Raw genomic sequence first — 17321 nt, forward strand, 5'->3', positions numbered from 1 at the left:
TAGCCTCTGTCCAAAAGCCAGGCCTTCGTCTCTCCGCAGCCCGATTGGATAGAGCCTGCCATGACCTGGGGAGGGGTAGGGGAACGGGCGTGGCCTGGTACTTGGGACTCGAGAGGCAGAGTGAGGCTTACCGTGAGGGTAGTGGCCGGGACGACTAGGCTCGTCGGCGGCTCTGGAGGAGGGGCCCGTACTTACTCGGGTTTCTCTTCATAACGTACAAGTCTTTCGCCTTTTACTAAAGACTTCCGTGGAGAGGGACGCCAATGAGTTAAAACTATTTTTGGCAGGCTCTGCCGTGTGGCCGAGCCTCGTGCGTTTGTGAAAAGGAAATAAAACGCCGCCCCCGGCAAGGTTGAGCGGTGCGACGAGGCGCGCTCGGGAGGAGGTGCTGAGACTCAGCCGTTGTTATGCGCAGTTGAAACCACTGCGCCACGGCAGGGGGAGAACTGCTCCGGGAGGTGGGCGCTGGAAGCAACCAGCGGGGGTTATCGCTTCTCGGCCTTTTGGCTAAGACTGCGATCGCCTCCTGTGTCTGGATAAAACTTTTGCCTGTTTGTGGCGAAGTGTTACCAGGTTTTTGGGAGGATACTCACATTATTCCTTGTGAATAAAATTTCAACTTTGTTGTAGTTGAAATTGTTTCACACAAAGGAATTCATTGGTTCAGAGGACTGCTTACCTGTACTCTGCCGGAATAACATCTCGACCAGGCCAAACAAGACAAGGTAAGTGTGTTTTATTCACCTTTTAACATTTTTAGTAGATTTTATTGCTCTTTTTAGAGCATTCTTTTACCTTATTTTAGTTGACTTGGTTTTAGACTTTTTAGGTGTTTTAGCTTCTTTTACCACTTTTACGTTGTGGTGCCTCCACCATGGCGGCCAACCATGCCGGCATGAGGAGGCACCACAGTGTCAGATTTACATTCAAAGAAAAAGATGGGAAAACCCTTGTTATGTCAAGGCTTGACTTCTCAAGGAAAATGATCCAGAACATTTTGAAATTCTCCCCGCAGGATATAAATTGTATTTTGACTCTGCCATTTGGAAAAGGTTTCGATGTGAGTTTTGTCTCTGCTGCCGTGTTCAGAGATTTCTGGACACGCTTCGAAAATGAAAAACCCCAGTTTACTGCATTTAATGTTGAGAAACTGACTGATAATGCCGCTAAAACGGTAATTGTCAGAATGTTCAATGAGACTGTGAATGCAGATGACATTTGTTTGTGGCTGGGCAGATTTTGCACTGTTAAAGGCCAGGCTACCAAAGTGAGAGATGAGGATGGCATCTGGAATTGCGCTTGGAGGGTCCCCATCCAACAATGGCAAGACCCTCAAGGCTTCCAGGGCCTGAAACATCTGCCATCCATGATAGTTCTGGGAAACAACAGGGGCTACATTCATTACCAGGGCCAGCCCAAACTCTGCCGCAAGTGTGGTGAGAATGGGCACCTGGCAGAAGCGTGCCAGCAGATCATTTGTGGTAAATGTAGAGAAATTGGGCATACTTTCGAGGAATGCACCAATGGCAGAAAGTGCAATCTTTGTGGAGAAACAAACCACCTCTTCAGAGATTGCCCTAAGTCGTTTGCCAACAAATTAAAGGCAGCAAAGGCACAAAATGGCGGACAAGACGAAGCAGTTAGAGAGCTAATTGAAGAGGCTGGGCTGGAGAATTCAAATCTCCCGCCAAATCCTGTGATTGGAGGAGAAGGACCAGTAGAGGCGGGAGAAGGGGAGGGGCCTGCAGCTGCCCCACAAGTGGAGAACAGGGAAGAAGCAGTGGCAGTGCAGGCAGAAGGCGGAGCTAGCTCAGTGACTGGCTCAGAACAAAAATTTGGCCAGTCACAGAGTGATAGCGAGGATGTCCCCCTCCCCAATGCCCAGCCGGCCAAGAGACTAATTTCAGAATTGTCTTCTGAGTCTCCTGGAGCCTCGGAAAAGAGGGGAAGAGCTGAGAGCTACTCAGACAGTTCATCTGTGGAGGAGCCCAGAGTCTTCCCCTCCAATTCGCCTAATGAAGTCTCTTTTTTAACTATAGCTCTGCAATCAACCCCTAAGGACTCAAAGCTCAATGCACCCTGCGTCAGAGGCCAACTCCTAGAGTCCGAAAGGGAAATGGAGCTCAACCCCGTCATCTCTCACCCATGAGAATGAAGGAAGAGCTCCATTCACAAGAAATCCACTAACTGCTGTTTTTAAACATTTGAAATTTTTTTTTAGTCTTTTAAGATGTCATACCTGCAAATTTTAACCATACTCATGACACTCACCTTCTCAACTATCAATGTGAGGAGTGTGAAGTCGAGAGTTAGAGCCCAGATTGTTTTATCCTTTCTTAACTCTTTTAAGTCTGACGTGTTTTTAATACAGGAATGCGGCCTACCATTTTTAAAACACTACAGAGAATGGGAGGAGTTATGGCCACAAACGTCGATATGGAGCGGCTCAAATGAAAACAAAAATGATGGAGTGGCCATTTTAATAAAAAACCCTCTAGTCTGGTGAAGGGCAGCACTGTGGTGAGAGATGGTCGGGCACTTTTAACACACTTGACTTTTATGGGGAAGGATTTTAACGTCTTAAATATTTATGGCTTTAATGACAAGAACGACAGGTATGACCTTTTAGAAGACCTGCAGCCCCACATGCTAGGCAGGGCACCTTTAGTTGTAGGGGGGGATTTTAATTGTATTTTAAGCAGGAACGACAGGAGAAGAATAGGGGACGATTTTAAAGTGGACAAGACTTCAGTTTTACTTCAAAGCATATGCAGTGATTTTAGACTTGTGGACTGTTTTAAAACCATGCATCCCAGAGAGGAGGGCTTCACCTGGTTCAGTAGTGATGGCACCCGAGCCTCTCGCATAGACTACATTTTATCACGTGATTGCCCACCAACCGATGCTAGATTGGAACCTGTTTTCTTTTCTGATCACGCAATTCTTTCCTGCACCCTTTCACTCTCTTCCGGTGTGACGGCAGGAAGTGGTCTGTGGAAGCTCAATTGCTCCCTGTTAGAAGACAGGGAGCTAGTTAGGCTGTACAGGGAGCAATACCGAGAGTGGCAGACCCTTCAAGACTTTTACGATACACGTGCACAGTGGTGGGAAATGGTGAAGGGAAAGACAAAGACGTTTTACAGACAGGCAGGGAAAAGAAAGAAAAAGAGGGACAACAGACGCATGTTGGGACTGCAGAAACGGCTTCAGAGGTATTTTAAACTAATCCAACATGGAATGGATTTTAATGAAGAGATAAAACAAATTAAAACAGAGATGTCGGTTTTAGCAGAAATTAATAGCAAAGGTGTGATTTTAAGAAGCAAGGAAAGGGAAATGAGGAAGGAGAGAAGTGCACAAGATATTTTTTTAAGAAAATCGTAAATAAAGGGGGGGCCATGTTGAGACTTAAAAAAGAAAACGGGTGCACAGCTGACACAACAGAGGAAATCAAAGAAACTGTCGAACATTTTTACCGTGAACTGTACGCATACAAAACTGTTAACGGGGACACCATGACGAAGTTTTAAAATCCATTGACCAAGCAACAAACGACAACGTGCTTTTAACCCAAGATTTTACGATACCGGAATTAAACAAATGCATCAAATCTTTTAAGACAGGGAAGTCGCCGGGAGAAGACGGGCTTCCCTTGGAATTTTATCTGACATTTTGGGACATTTTAGCACCAGACTTGCTTGCTGTTTTTATGGATTTTGAACAAATGGACCGACTTCCTGACAGCTTTAGAGCAGGGATAGTGACTCTCCTTCACAAAGACAAAGACAAGACGGACTTGAAAAATTGGAGACCTATCACACTCTTAAATTTTGACTGTAAACTTTTTAGTAAACTTTTAGCCTCACGCATGTCCTTGTTTTTAGAAGATCTGATTCACCCGGATCAAGCCTGTGCCGTCCCGGGGAGGAAGATCACCGACAGCCTCGTACTGATCCGAGATACCATCTGTTACGCGAGAGACAGAAACATTCGGCTAGTAGTCCTGAATTTAGATTTTGAGAAAGCCTTTGATCGGGTCTCGCACCAGTACCTTTTCCAGGTACTGCAAAAAATGGGGTTCCCGAGAAGGTTTATAGCCTGGGTGGGACTGCTGTACCGGGAGATCAACAGCAAATTCATTGTTAACGGGCATCTGACAAGAGCAGTGGATATAAACTGCGGTGTCCGTCAGGGTTGTCCGTTATCTGCCCTCCTCTACGTTATCTGTATAGAACCACTGGCACAGACCTTGAGAAGGGACCAACGAATCCATGGGGTAGGAGTCCCAGGGAGCGGGGGACTCGAGACAAAATGTATTTTATATATGGACGACATCAACATTTTATGCACTGACCTTTTATCTGTCAACAGGACGCTGGACTTGACTGACTGGTTCGGACAGGCCTCTGGGTCAAAGCTGAACAGAAGCAAGACCCAAGCCCATTTTTATGGACCGTGGACAGCGACTGAGACGACAGGACTCCCCCTGACTGTGACCCAGACTGACCAAAAAATACTTGGGATCAGGTTTGATAGGGAGGGGGAGGGGAAAACAATTGGGCAGACATAGTAGGGAAAGTCAGGCAGAGACTAGGGTACTGGACACTTAGAGGACTGACTTTAGAAGGAAAGGTTTTAATCATCAAAGCAGTGATTTTACCTTTGCTTTTACTCATCAGTTCTGTTTTTATCCCGCCTAGGAGAGTGATCTTAGACCTGGAACGAGCCATCTTTTATTTTTTGTGGGGCTCCAAGTGGGAAAGACTGAGACGAAGCGTGATGAAGAAGCCAAAGGAGAAAGGAGGAAAAGGAGTGCCAGACCTGCACTTGTTCCTAGGAAGCAGATACACAGCACTACACATCGCAACCGCCACAGCCCCATCCAGAAACCCCAAGACCGCAGCAATGACACGGTTCTGGATGGGGTCCTACCTCAGAAAACTTAAGATCTTACCCACAAGTCTCAAAGTACCAGTGTCTTTTAACCTGCCACCAGCCTATGCTTTTATCCAGTCATTTTTAAGGCATTTTAACCTTGAGCAGGAGGAGTTGCAGGTTTTAACCACTCACCGCTCTCTCATTTCTGTTGTGCAGGAGCGGGAACCAGTGAGTCCAGTGCGCGGGCTTGCATTCGGCGAGCCCTCAACAGTTTGGCGCAACGTGAACCATCCAGCTCTTCCAAACAGACTCCGGGACCTGTCATGGATGGTGGCTCATGAGATCCTCCCAGTCAGGTCCGTAATGCACTCCCGGGGCATGTCGGCGCACTCAACTTGCCCCCGACCAGGTTGTGGCGCGCCTGAGTCGGTAAGGCATCTGCTCTGGGAGTGCAGCGCTGCCGTAGAACAGTGGGCAACGGCCGGCTCCTTGCAATTCCCGTACTTGCCAGCAAGGGAGGTCCTCACACCACAGCTGGTGCTGTACGGGGTGAGCCAAGGAAATCAGATACCAGCACGTACATTTGCCAAACAGTGGCTCACCCTAGCCGCCATCAAAGACGCCATATGGACCTCCAGAAACTTGCTGGCAAGAAAGCACATGCAGATCCCCCCCGTGGCTGTGATCCGGATGGCCGCAGCAACGGCCCAAACGGCCAGAGCTGCAGGCGGCGGGCCTAGGACACAGCCACAAAGAAGAATCGCCTCTGTGCCCATTCGGACGGAGGAGCCGGAGCCACACAAGGAAAGTTCAAGGCAGCGGCGGCCTGACCCTCCGGGTGAGGTTGGTGGGAAGGAGCTACAGGGTGAGGGTCTCCTCTGAGCGCCTGCACAAGATCCCGAGAGTCCAAATCTGTTTGGGGGAGCTGAATGAGTTCCCCTTTGATAGGGACTCACTACACTCCTGCACAACAGTGGACTTGGAGAAGAGCTTTTATTATCCATTTATTTTTTGTGAGTTTTATTTTAACAAATGCACTCCGCTTTGAAGACTTTTTAACAGACACTCACAGACATGGACAAGCTGAAAACCATTTTATACCTTTAATTTATGACGTTATCTGTAATGCATTTTAAACACTTTTTTTAAATGTTGTTTTACAGAGAACATTTATCTATTTATTGACATGTTGTATTTTAAAAGGTAACTTGGAATTGACATATTATGAATCATGTTTGAATTGAGTGTCAATAAAATTTTTCTCAAAAGAAAAAATCTGTTCTTATCAGTTTAATATCTGATATGTCCCCTATAAGGGGGCAACATATTAAATGGATTTTTAGCACCGGGAGCTGAGACGAGGGGCTTGCTCCGTCCACTCCACGCATCGACCCGGTATTGCAGTGCCTCCGGGGGCGGTGCACCCTTCTCCTGCCTTGTGTAAAACCAAAATACTGACCCAAACGCAGAGGTTCGTCGCTCTGCCGGACGCCGGCCCGAAAAAGGCGCCAGTCGAGGGGGGGCGGCCAGCTGAAGCCTCGAAGAAGGCAGCGAGATTTGCACTTTATGATTGGCAGACGACGAGGGGATATTTGGGACCGGCATGGCTGTTAAATGTGCCCTGCACTTCCCCTCCCTTTCTCCCACTCGTCATCGAGAGCCCGAGTATTTCGGATGCTCGGTAGCCTGTGTCCAAAAGCCAGGCCTTCATTTCTCCGATTGGATAGAGCCTCTCAGAAGGTGGGGAGGGGACACTGCGGCGCCTCCGTAGGCCCGGCACGGTTGGCCAACACGGTGGAGGAACCGCAGCGTAGAAAGGATACAAGAAACTAAAACACCTCAAATGAAGCAAGAAAACCTGCTACAACTGCTAAATCGGTGAATAAAACACACTTACCTTCTCGTCTTTGGTCTGGTCAAGGTGGCAGTCCGGCAGAGGACAGGTAGGCAGTCCTCGGGACCAATGAATTCCTTGTTGCAAAAGTTTTTCAGCTACGGCAAAGTTGAAATTTTATTCACAAGGAATGAGGTGAATCTCCTCCCAGAAAAGCTGGTGACACAAAACGAAGCCCCAAACCGGCAAAGGTTTTAACCAGAAAGAGGAGGCCATTGCAGTCTTGGCCAAAAGGCCGAGAAGCGATCGGCCACATTTCCCCTCCCTTTCTCTCACTCGTCATCGAGAGGCTACAAGAGCCCGAGTCGTTCGGTAGCCTCTGTCCAAAAGCCAGGCCTTCGTCTCTCCGCAGCCCGATTGGATAGAGCCTGCCATGACCTGGGGAGGGGTAGGGGAACGGGCGTGGCCTGGTACTTGGGACTCGAGAGGCAGAGTGAGGCTTACCGTGAGGGTAGTGGCCGGGACGACTAGGCTCGTCGGCGGCTCTGGAGGAGGGGCCCGTACTTACTCGGGTTTCTCTTCATAACGTACAAGTCTTTCGCCTTTTACTAAAGACTTCCGTGGAGAGGGACGCCAATGAGTTAAAACTATTTTTGGCAGGCTCTGCCGTGTGGCCGAGCCTCGTGCGTTTGTGAAAAGGAAATAAAACGCCGCCCCCGGCAAGGTTGAGCGGTGCGACGAGGCGCGCTCGGGAGGAGGTGCTGAGACTCAGCCGTTGTTATGCGCAGTTGAAACCACTGCGCCACGGCAGGGGGAGAACTGCTCCGGGAGGTGGGCGCTGGAAGCAACCAGCGGGGGTTATCGCTTCTCGGCCTTTTGGCTAAGATCAAGTGTAGTATCTGTTCTTATCAGTTTAATATCTGATATGTCCCCTATAAGGGGGCAACATATTAAATGGATTTTTAGCACCGGGAGCTGAGACGAGGGGCTTGCTCCGTCCACTCCACGCATCGACCCGGTATTGCAGTGCCTCCGGGGGCGGTGCACCCTTCTCCTGCCTTGTGTAAAACCAAAATACTGACCCAAACGCAGAGGTTCGTCGCTCTGCCGGACGCCGGCCCGAAAAAGGCGCCAGTCGAGGGGGGCGGCCAGCTGAAGCCTCGAAGAAGGCAGCGAGATTTGCACTTTATGATTGGCAGACGACGAGGGGATATTTGGGACCGGCATGGCTGTTAAATGTGCCCTGCACTTCCCCTCCCTTTCTCCCACTCGTCATCGAGAGCCCGAGTATTTCGGATGCTCGGTAGCCTGTGTCCAAAAGCCAGGCCTTCATTTCTCCGATTGGATAGAGCCTCTCAGAAGGTGGGGAGGGGACACTGCGGCGCCTCCGTAGGCCCGGCACGGTTGGCCAACACGGTGGAGGAACCGCAGCGTAGAAAGGATACAAGAAACTAAAACACCTCAAATGAAGCAAGAAAACCTGCTACAACTGCTAAATCGGTGAATAAAACACACTTACCTTCTCGTCTTTGGTCTGGTCAAGGTGGCAGTCCGGCAGAGGACAGGTAGGCAGTCCTCGGGACCAATGAATTCCTTGTTGCAAAAGTTTTTCAGCTACGGCAAAGTTGAAATTTTATTCACAAGGAATGAGGTGAATCTCCTCCCAGAAAAGCTGGTGACACAAAACGAAGCCCCAAACCGGCAAAGGTTTTAACCAGAAAGAGGAGGCCATTGCAGTCTTGGCCAAAAGGCCGAGAAGCGATCGGCCACATTTCCCCTCCCTTTCTCTCACTCGTCATCGAGAGGCTACAAGAGCCCGAGTCGTTCGGTAGCCTCTGTCCAAAAGCCAGGCCTTCGTCTCTCCGCAGCCCGATTGGATAGAGCCTGCCATGACCTGGGGAGGGGTAGGGGAACGGGCGTGGCCTGGTACTTGGGACTCGAGAGGCAGAGTGAGGCTTACCGTGAGGGTAGTGGCCGGGACGACTAGGCTCGTCGGCGGCTCTGGAGGAGGGGCCCGTACTTACTCGGGTTTCTCTTCATAACGTACAAGTCTTTCGCCTTTTACTAAAGACTTCCGTGGAGAGGGACGCCAATGAGTTAAAACTATTTTTGGCAGGCTCTGCCGTGTGGCCGAGCCTCGTGCGTTTGTGAAAAGGAAATAAAACGCCGCCCCCGGCAAGGTTGAGCGGTGCGACGAGGCGCGCTCGGGAGGAGGTGCTGAGACTCAGCCGTTGTTATGCGCAGTTGAAACCACTGCGCCACGGCAGGGGGAGAACTGCTCCGGGAGGTGGGCGCTGGAAGCAACCAGCGGGGGTTATCGCTTCTCGGCCTTTTGGCTAAGATCAAGTGTAGTATCTGTTCTTATCAGTTTAATATCTGATATGTCCCCTATAAGGGGGCAACATATTAAATGGATTTTTAGCACCGGGAGCTGAGACGAGGGGCTTGCTCCGTCCACTCCACGCATCGACCCGGTATTGCAGTGCCTCCGGGGGCGGTGCACCCTTCTCCTGCCTTGTGTAAAACCAAAATACTGACCCAAACGCAGAGGTTCGTCGCTCTGCCGGACGCCGGCCCGAAAAAGGCGCCAGTCGAGGGGGGGCGGCCAGCTGAAGCCTCGAAGAAGGCAGCGAGATTTGCACTTTATGATTGGCAGACGACGAGGGGATATTTGGGACCGGCATGGCTGTTAAATGTGCCCTGCACTTCCCCTCCCTTTCTCCCACTCGTCATCGAGAGCCCGAGTATTTCGGATGCTCGGTAGCCTGTGTCCAAAAGCCAGGCCTTCATTTCTCCGATTGGATAGAGCCTCTCAGAAGGTGGGGAGGGGACACTGCGGCGCCTCCGTAGGCCCGGCACGGTTGGCCAACACGGTGGAGGAACCGCAGCGTAGAAAGGATACAAGAAACTAAAACACCTCAAATGAAGCAAGAAAACCTGCTACAACTGCTAAATCGGTGAATAAAACACACTTACCTTCTCGTCTTTGGTCTGGTCAAGGTGGCAGTCCGGCAGAGGACAGGTAGGCAGTCCTCGGGACCAATGAATTCCTTGTTGCAAAAGTTTTTCAGCTACGGCAAAGTTGAAATTTTATTCACAAGGAATGAGGTGAATCTCCTCCCAGAAAAGCTGGTGACACAAAACGAAGCCCCAAACCGGCAAAGGTTTTAACCAGAAAGAGGAGGCCATTGCAGTCTTGGCCAAAAGGCCGAGAAGCGATCGGCCACATTTCCCCTCCCTTTCTCTCACTCGTCATCGAGAGGCTACAAGAGCCCGAGTCGTTCGGTAGCCTCTGTCCAAAAGCCAGGCCTTCGTCTCTCCGCAGCCCGATTGGATAGAGCCTGCCATGACCTGGGGAGGGGTAGGGGAACGGGCGTGGCCTGGTACTTGGGACTCGAGAGGCAGAGTGAGGCTTACCGTGAGGGTAGTGGCCGGGACGACTAGGCTCGTCGGCGGCTCTGGAGGAGGGGCCCGTACTTACTCGGGTTTCTCTTCATAACGTACAAGTCTTTCGCCTTTTACTAAAGACTTCCGTGGAGAGGGACGCCAATGAGTTAAAACTATTTTTGGCAGGCTCTGCCGTGTGGCCGAGCCTCGTGCGTTTGTGAAAAGGAAATAAAACGCCGCCCCCGGCAAGGTTGAGCGGTGCGACGAGGCGCGCTCGGGAGGAGGTGCTGAGACTCAGCCGTTGTTATGCGCAGTTGAAACCACTGCGCCACGGCAGGGGGAGAACTGCTCCGGGAGGTGGGCGCTGGAAGCAACCAGCGGGGGTTATCGCTTCTCGGCCTTTTGGCTAAGATCAAGTGTAGTATCTGTTCTTATCAGTTTAATATCTGATATGTCCCCTATAAGGGGGCAACATATTAAATGGATTTTTAGCACCGGGAGCTGAGACGAGGGGCTTGCTCCGTCCACTCCACGCATCGACCCGGTATTGCAGTGCCTCCGGGGCGGTGCACCCTTCTCCTGCCTTGTGTAAAACCAAAATACTGACCCAAACGCAGAGGTTCGTCGCTCTGCCGGACGCCGGCCCGAAAAAGGCGCCAGTCGAGGGGGGGCGGCCAGCTGAAGCCTCGAAGAAGGCAGCGAGATTTGCACTTTATGATTGGCAGACGACGAGGGGATATTTGGGACCGGCATGGCTGTTAAATGTGCCCTGCACTTCCCCTCCCTTTCTCCCACTCGTCATCGAGAGCCCGAGTATTTCGGATGCTCGGTAGCCTGTGTCCAAAAGCCAGGCCTTCATTTCTCCGATTGGATAGAGCCTCTCAGAAGGTGGGGAGGGGACACTGCGGCGCCTCCGTAGGCCCGGCACGGTTGGCCAACACGGTGGAGGAACCGCAGCGTAGAAAGGATACAAGAAACTAAAACACCTCAAATGAAGCAAGAAAACCTGCTACAACTGCTAAATCGGTGAATAAAACACACTTACCTTCTCGTCTTTGGTCTGGTCAAGGTGGCAGTCCGGCAGAGGACAGGTAGGCAGTCCTCGGGACCAATGAATTCCTTGTTGCAAAAGTTTTTCAGCTACGGCAAAGTTGAAATTTTATTCACAAGGAATGAGGTGAATCTCCTCCCAGAAAAGCTGGTGACACAAAACGAAGCCCCAAACCGGCAAAGGTTTTAACCAGAAAGAGGAGGCCATTGCAGTCTTGGCCAAAAGGCCGAGAAGCGATCGGCCACATTTCCCCTCCCTTTCTCTCACTCGTCATCGAGAGGCTACAAGAGCCCGAGTCGTTCGGTAGCCTCTGTCCAAAAGCCAGGCCTTCGTCTCTCCGCAGCCCGATTGGATAGAGCCTGCCATGACCTGGGGAGGGGTAGGGGAACGGGCGTGGCCTGGTACTTGGGACTCGAGAGGCAGAGTGAGGCTTACCGTGAGGGTAGTGGCCGGGACGACTAGGCTCGTCGGCGGCTCTGGAGGAGGGGCCCGTACTTACTCGGGTTTCTCTTCATAACGTACAAGTCTTTCGCCTTTTACTAAAGACTTCCGTGGAGAGGGACGCCAATGAGTTAAAACTATTTTTGGCAGGCTCTGCCGTGTGGCCGAGCCTCGTGCGTTTGTGAAAAGGAAATAAAACGCCGCCCCCGGCAAGGTTGAGCGGTGCGACGAGGCGCGCTCGGGAGGAGGTGCTGAGACTCAGCCGTTGTTATGCGCAGTTGAAACCACTGCGCCACGGCAGGGGGAGAACTGCTCCGGGAGGTGGGCGCTGGAAGCAACCAGCGGGGGTTATCGCTTCTCGGCCTTTTGGCTAAGACTGCGATCGCCTCCTGTGTCTGGATAAAACTTTTGCCTGTTTGTGGCGAAGTGTTACCAGGTTTTTGGGAGGATACTCACATTATTCCTTGTGAATAAAATTTCAACTTTGTTGTAGTTGAAATTGTTTCACACAAAGGAATTCATTGGTTCAGAGGACTGCTTACCTGTACTCTGCCGGAATAACATCTCGACCAGGCCAAACAAGACAAGGTAAGTGTGTTTTATTCACCTTTTAACATTTTTAGTAGATTTTATTGCTCTTTTTAGAGCATTCTTTTACCTTATTTTAGTTGACTTGGTTTTAGACTTTTTAGGTGTTTTAGCTTCTTTTTACCACTTTTACGTTGTGGTGCCTCCACCATGGCGGCCAACCATGCCGGCATGAGGAGGCACCACAGTGTCAGATTTACATTCAAAGAAAAAGATGGGAAAACCCTTGTTATGTCAAGGCTTGACTTCTCAAGGAAAATGATCCAGAACATTTTGAAATTCTCCCCGCAGGATATAAATTGTATTTTGACTCTGCCATTTGGAAAAGGTTTCGATGTGAGTTTTGTCTCTGCTGCCGTGTTCAGAGATTTCTGGACACGCTTCGAAAATGAAAAACCCCAGTTTACTGCATTTAATGTTGAGAAACTGACTGATAATGCCGCTAAAACGGTAATTGTCAGAATGTTCAATGAGACTGTGAATGCAGATGACATTTGTTTGTGGCTGGGCAGATTTTGCACTGTTAAAGGCCAGGCTACCAAAGTGAGAGATGAGGATGGCATCTGGAATTGCGCTTGGAGGGTCCCCATCCAACAATGGCAAGACCCTCAAGGCTTCCAGGGCCTGAAACATCTGCCATCCATGATAGTTCTGGGAAACAACAGGGGCTACATTCATTACCAGGGCCAGCCCAAACTCTGCCGCAAGTGTGGTGAGAATGGGCACCTGGCAGAAGCGTGCCAGCAGATCATTTGTGGTAAATGTAGAGAAATTGGGCATACTTTCGAGGAATGCACCAATGGCAGAAAGTGCAATCTTTGTGGAGAAACAAACCACCTCTTCAGAGATTGCCCTAAGTCGTTTGCCAACAAATTAAAGGCAGCAAAGCAGAAAGCACAAAATGGCGGACAAGATGAAGCAGTTAGAGAGCTAATTGAAGAGGCTGGGCTGGAGAATTCAAATCTCCCGCCAAATCCTGTGATTGGAGGAGAAGGACCAGTAGAGGCGGGAGAAGGGGAGGGGCCTGCAGCTGCCCCACAAGTGGAGAACAGGGAGAAGCAGTGGCAGTGCAGGCAGAAGGCGGAGCTAGCTCAGTGACTGGCTCAGAACAAAAATTTGGCCAGTCACAGAGTGATAGCGAGGATGTCCCCCTCCCCAATGCCCAGCCGGCCAAGAGACTAATTTCAGAATTGTCTTCTGAGTCTCCTGGAGCCTCGGAAAAGAGGGGAAGAGCTGAGAGCTACTCAGACAGTTCATCTGTGGAGGAGCCCAGAGTCTTCCCCTCCAATTCGCCTAATGAAGTCTCTTTTTTAACTATAGCTCTGCAATCAACCCCTAAGGACTCAAAGCTCAATGCACCCTGCGTCAGAGGCCAACTCCTAGAGTCCGAAAGGGAAATGGAGCTCAACCCCGTCATCTCTCACCCATGAGAATGAAGGAAGAGCTCCATTCACAAGAAATCCACTAACTGCTGTTTTTTAAACATTTGAAATCCCCCTTTTTTTTTAGTCTTTTAAGATGTCATACCTGCAAATTTTAACCATACTCATGACACTCACCTTCTCAACTATCAATGTGAGGAGTGTGAAGTCGAGAGTTAGAGCCCAGATTGTTTTATCCTTTCTTAACTCTTTTAAGTCTGACGTGTTTTTAATACAGGAATGCGGCCTACCATTTTTAAAACACTACAGAGAATGGGAGGAGTTATGGCCACAAACGTCGATATGGAGCGGCTCAAATGAAAACAAAAATGATGGAGTGGCCATTTTAATAAAAAACCCTCTAGTCTTGGTGAAGGGCAGCACTGTGGTGAGAGATGGTCGGGCACTTTTAACACACTTGACTTTTATGGGGAAGGATTTTAACGTCTTAAATATTTATGGCTTTAATGACAAGAACGACAGGTATGACCTTTTAGAAGACCTGCAGCCCCACATGCTAGGCAGGGCACCTTTAGTTGTAGGGGGGGATTTTAATTGTATTTTAAGCAGGAACGACAGGAGAAGAATAGGGGACGATTTTAAAGTGGACAAGACTTCAGTTTTACTTCAAAGCATATGCAGTGATTTTAGACTTGTGGACTGTTTTAAAACCATGCATCCCAGAGAGGAGGGCTTCACCTGGTTCAGTAGTGATGGCACCCGAGCCTCTCGCATAGACTACATTTTATCACGTGATTGCCCACCAACCGATGCTAGATTGGAACCTGTTTTCTTTTCTGATCACGCAATTCTTTCCTGCACCCTTTCACTCTCTTCCGGTGTGACGGCAGGAAGTGGTCTGTGGAAGCTCAATTGCTCCCTGTTAGAAGACAGGGAGCTAGTTAGGCTGTACAGGGAGCAATACCGAGAGTGGCAGACCCTTCAAGACTTTTACGATACACGTGCACAGTGGTGGGAAATGGTGAAGGGAAAGACAAAGACGTTTTACAGACAGGCAGGGAAAAGAAAGAAAAAGAGGGACAACAGACGCATGTTGGGACTGCAGAAACGGCTTCAGAGGTATTTTAAACTAATCCAACATGGAATGGATTTTAATGAAGAGATAAAACAAATTAAAACAGAGATGTCGGTTTTAGCAGAAATTAATAGCAAAGGTGTGATTTTAAGAAGCAAGGAAAGGGAAATGAGGAAGGAGAGAAGTGCACAAGATATTTTTTTAAGAAAATCGTAAATAAAGGGGGGGCCATGTTGAGACTTAAAAAAGAAAACGGGTGCACAGCTGACACAACAGAGGAAATCAAAGAAACTGTCGAACATTTTTACCGTGAACTGTACGCATACAAAACTGTTAACGGGACACCATGACCGAAGTTTTAAAATCCATTGACCAAGCAACAAACGACAACGTGCTTTTAACCCAAGATTTTACGATACCGGAATTAAACAAATGCATCAAATCTTTTAAGACAGGGAAGTCGCCGGGAGAAGACGGGCTTCCCTTGGAATTTTATCTGACATTTTGGGACATTTTAGCACCAGACTTGCTTGCTGTTTTTATGGATTTTGAACAAATGGACCGACTTCCTGACAGCTTTAGAGCAGGGATAGTGACTCTCCTTCACAAAGACAAAGACAAGACGGACTTGAAAAATTGGAGACCTATCACACTCTTAAATTTTGACTGTAAACTTTTTAGTAAACTTTTAGCCTCACGCATGTCCTTGTTTTTAGAAGATCTGATTCACCCGGATCAAGCCTGTGCCGTCCCGGGGAGGAAGATCACCGACAGCCTCGTACTGATCCGAGATACCATCTGTTACGCGAGAGACAGAAACATTCGGCTAGTAGTCCTGAATTTAGATTTTGAGAAAGCCTTTGATCGGGTCTCGCACCAGTACCTTTTCCAGGTACTGCAAAAAATGGGGTTCCCGAGAAGGTTTATAGCCTGGGTGGGACTGCTGTACCGGGAGATCAACAGCAAATTCATTGTTAACGGGCATCTGACAAGAGCAGTGGATATAAACTGCGGTGTCCGTCAGGGTTGTCCGTTATCTGCCCTCCTCTACGTTATCTGTATAGAACCACTGGCACAGACCTTGAGAAGGGACCAACGAATCCATGGGGTAGGAGTCCCAGGGAGCGGGGGACTCGAGACAAAATGTATTTTATATATGGACGACATCAACATTTTATGCACTGACCTTTTATCTGTCAACAGGACGCTGGACTTGACTGACTGGTTCGGACAGGCCTCTGGGTCAAAGCTGAACAGAAGCAAGACCCAAGCCCATTTTTATGGACCGTGGACAGCGACTGAGACGACAGGACTCCCCCTGACTGTGACCCAGACTGACCAAAAAATACTTGGGATCAGGTTTGATAGGGAGGGGGAGGGGAAAACAATTGGGCAGACATAGTAGGGAAAGTCAGGCAGAGACTAGGGTACTGGACACTTAGAGGACTGACTTTAGAAGGAAAGGTTTTAATCATCAAAGCAGTGATTTTACCTTTGCTTTTACTCATCAGTTCTGTTTTTATCCCGCCTAGGAGAGTGATCTTAGACCTGGAACGAGCCATCTTTTATTTTTTGTGGGGCTCCAAGTGGGAAAGACTGAGACGAAGCGTGATGAAGAAGCCAAAGGAGAAAGGAGGAAAAGGAGTGCCAGACCTGCACTTGTTCCTAGGAAGCAGATACACAGCACTACACATCGCAACCGCCACAGCCCCATCCAGAAACCCCAAGACCGCAGCAATGACACGGTTCTGGATGGGGTCCTACCTCAGAAAACTTAAGATCTTACCCACAAGTCTCAAAGTACCAGTGTCTTTTAACCTGCCACCAGCCTATGCTTTTATCCAGTCATTTTTAAGGCATTTTAACCTTGAGCAGGAGGAGTTGCAGGTTTTAACCACTCACCGCTCTCTCATTTCTGTTGTGCAGGAGCGGGAACCAGTGAGTCCAGTGCGCGGGCTTGCATTCGGCGAGCCCTCAACAGTTTGGCGCAACGTGAACCATCCAGCTCTTCCAAACAGACTCCGGGACCTGTCATGGATGGTGGCTCATGAGATCCTCCCAGTCAGGTCCGTAATGCACTCCCGGGGCATGTCGGCGCACTCAACTTGCCCCCGACCAGGTTGTGGCGCGCCTGAGTCGGTAAGGCATCTGCTCTGGGAGTGCAGCGCTGCCGTAGAACAGTGGGCAACGGCCGGCTCCTTGCAATTCCCGTACTTGCCAGCAAGGGAGGTCCTCACACCACAGCTGGTGCTGTACGGGGTGAGCCAAGGAAATCAGATACCAGCACGTACATTTGCCAAACAGTGGCTCACCCTAGCCGCCATCAAAGACGCCATATGGACCTCCAGAAACTTGCTGGCAAGAAAGCACATGCAGATCCCCCCCGTGGCTGTGATCCGGATGGCCGCAGCAACGGTCCAAACGGCCAGAGCTGCAGGCGGCGGGCCTAGGACACAGCCACAAAGAAGAATCGCCTCTGTGCCCATTCGGACGGAGGAGCCGGAGCCACACAAGGAAAGTTCAAGGCAGCGGCGGCCTGACCCTCCGGGTGAGGTTGGTGGGAAGGAGCTACAGGGTGAGGGTCTCCTCTGAGCGCCTGCACAAGATCCCGAGAGACCAAATCTGTTTGGGGGAGCTGAATGAGTTCCCCTTTGATAGGGACTCACTACACTCCTGCACAACAGT

At 49.8% G+C, this 17321-nt stretch overlaps 8 non-coding genes and 1 pseudogene across 8 annotated transcripts; all 9 read left to right on the top strand.

Annotated features, from left to right (window-relative positions):
* Positions 1-191: 191 nt before the first annotated feature.
* Positions 192-304, top strand: LOC119883874. Its single transcript, XR_005440829.1, has one exon. It is a non-coding gene; the product is annotated as a U5 spliceosomal RNA (small nuclear RNA).
* Positions 305-6132: 5828 nt separating this feature from the next.
* LOC119883787 lies at positions 6133-6307 on the top strand (annotated as a pseudogene).
* A 969-nt stretch (positions 6308-7276) lies between these two features.
* On the top strand, positions 7277-7389 carry LOC119883876. The gene has a single exon (XR_005440830.1). It is a non-coding gene; the product is annotated as a U5 spliceosomal RNA (small nuclear RNA).
* A 183-nt stretch (positions 7390-7572) lies between these two features.
* LOC119883916 lies at positions 7573-7764 on the top strand. The gene has a single exon (XR_005440868.1). It is a non-coding gene; the product is annotated as a U2 spliceosomal RNA (small nuclear RNA).
* A 968-nt stretch (positions 7765-8732) lies between these two features.
* LOC119883877 lies at positions 8733-8845 on the top strand. The gene has a single exon (XR_005440831.1). It is a non-coding gene; the product is annotated as a U5 spliceosomal RNA (small nuclear RNA).
* Positions 8846-9028: 183 nt separating this feature from the next.
* On the top strand, positions 9029-9220 carry LOC119883917. The gene has a single exon (XR_005440869.1). It is a non-coding gene; the product is annotated as a U2 spliceosomal RNA (small nuclear RNA).
* Positions 9221-10189: 969 nt separating this feature from the next.
* LOC119883878 lies at positions 10190-10302 on the top strand. The gene has a single exon (XR_005440832.1). It is a non-coding gene; the product is annotated as a U5 spliceosomal RNA (small nuclear RNA).
* A 183-nt stretch (positions 10303-10485) lies between these two features.
* LOC119883935 lies at positions 10486-10676 on the top strand. Its single transcript, XR_005440886.1, has one exon. It is a non-coding gene; the product is annotated as a U2 spliceosomal RNA (small nuclear RNA).
* A 969-nt stretch (positions 10677-11645) lies between these two features.
* LOC119883879 lies at positions 11646-11758 on the top strand. The gene has a single exon (XR_005440833.1). It is a non-coding gene; the product is annotated as a U5 spliceosomal RNA (small nuclear RNA).
* The last annotated feature ends 5563 nt before the right edge of the window (positions 11759-17321 follow it).

This window comes from Micropterus salmoides, unplaced genomic scaffold (genome assembly GCF_014851395.1).
Source record: "Micropterus salmoides isolate LMB-PRFRI ecotype aquatic unplaced genomic scaffold, ASM1485139v1 Ms_hic_scaffold_3029, whole genome shotgun sequence".
In the NCBI taxonomy this organism is placed as follows: Eukaryota; Metazoa; Chordata; class Actinopteri; order Centrarchiformes; family Centrarchidae; genus Micropterus; species Micropterus salmoides.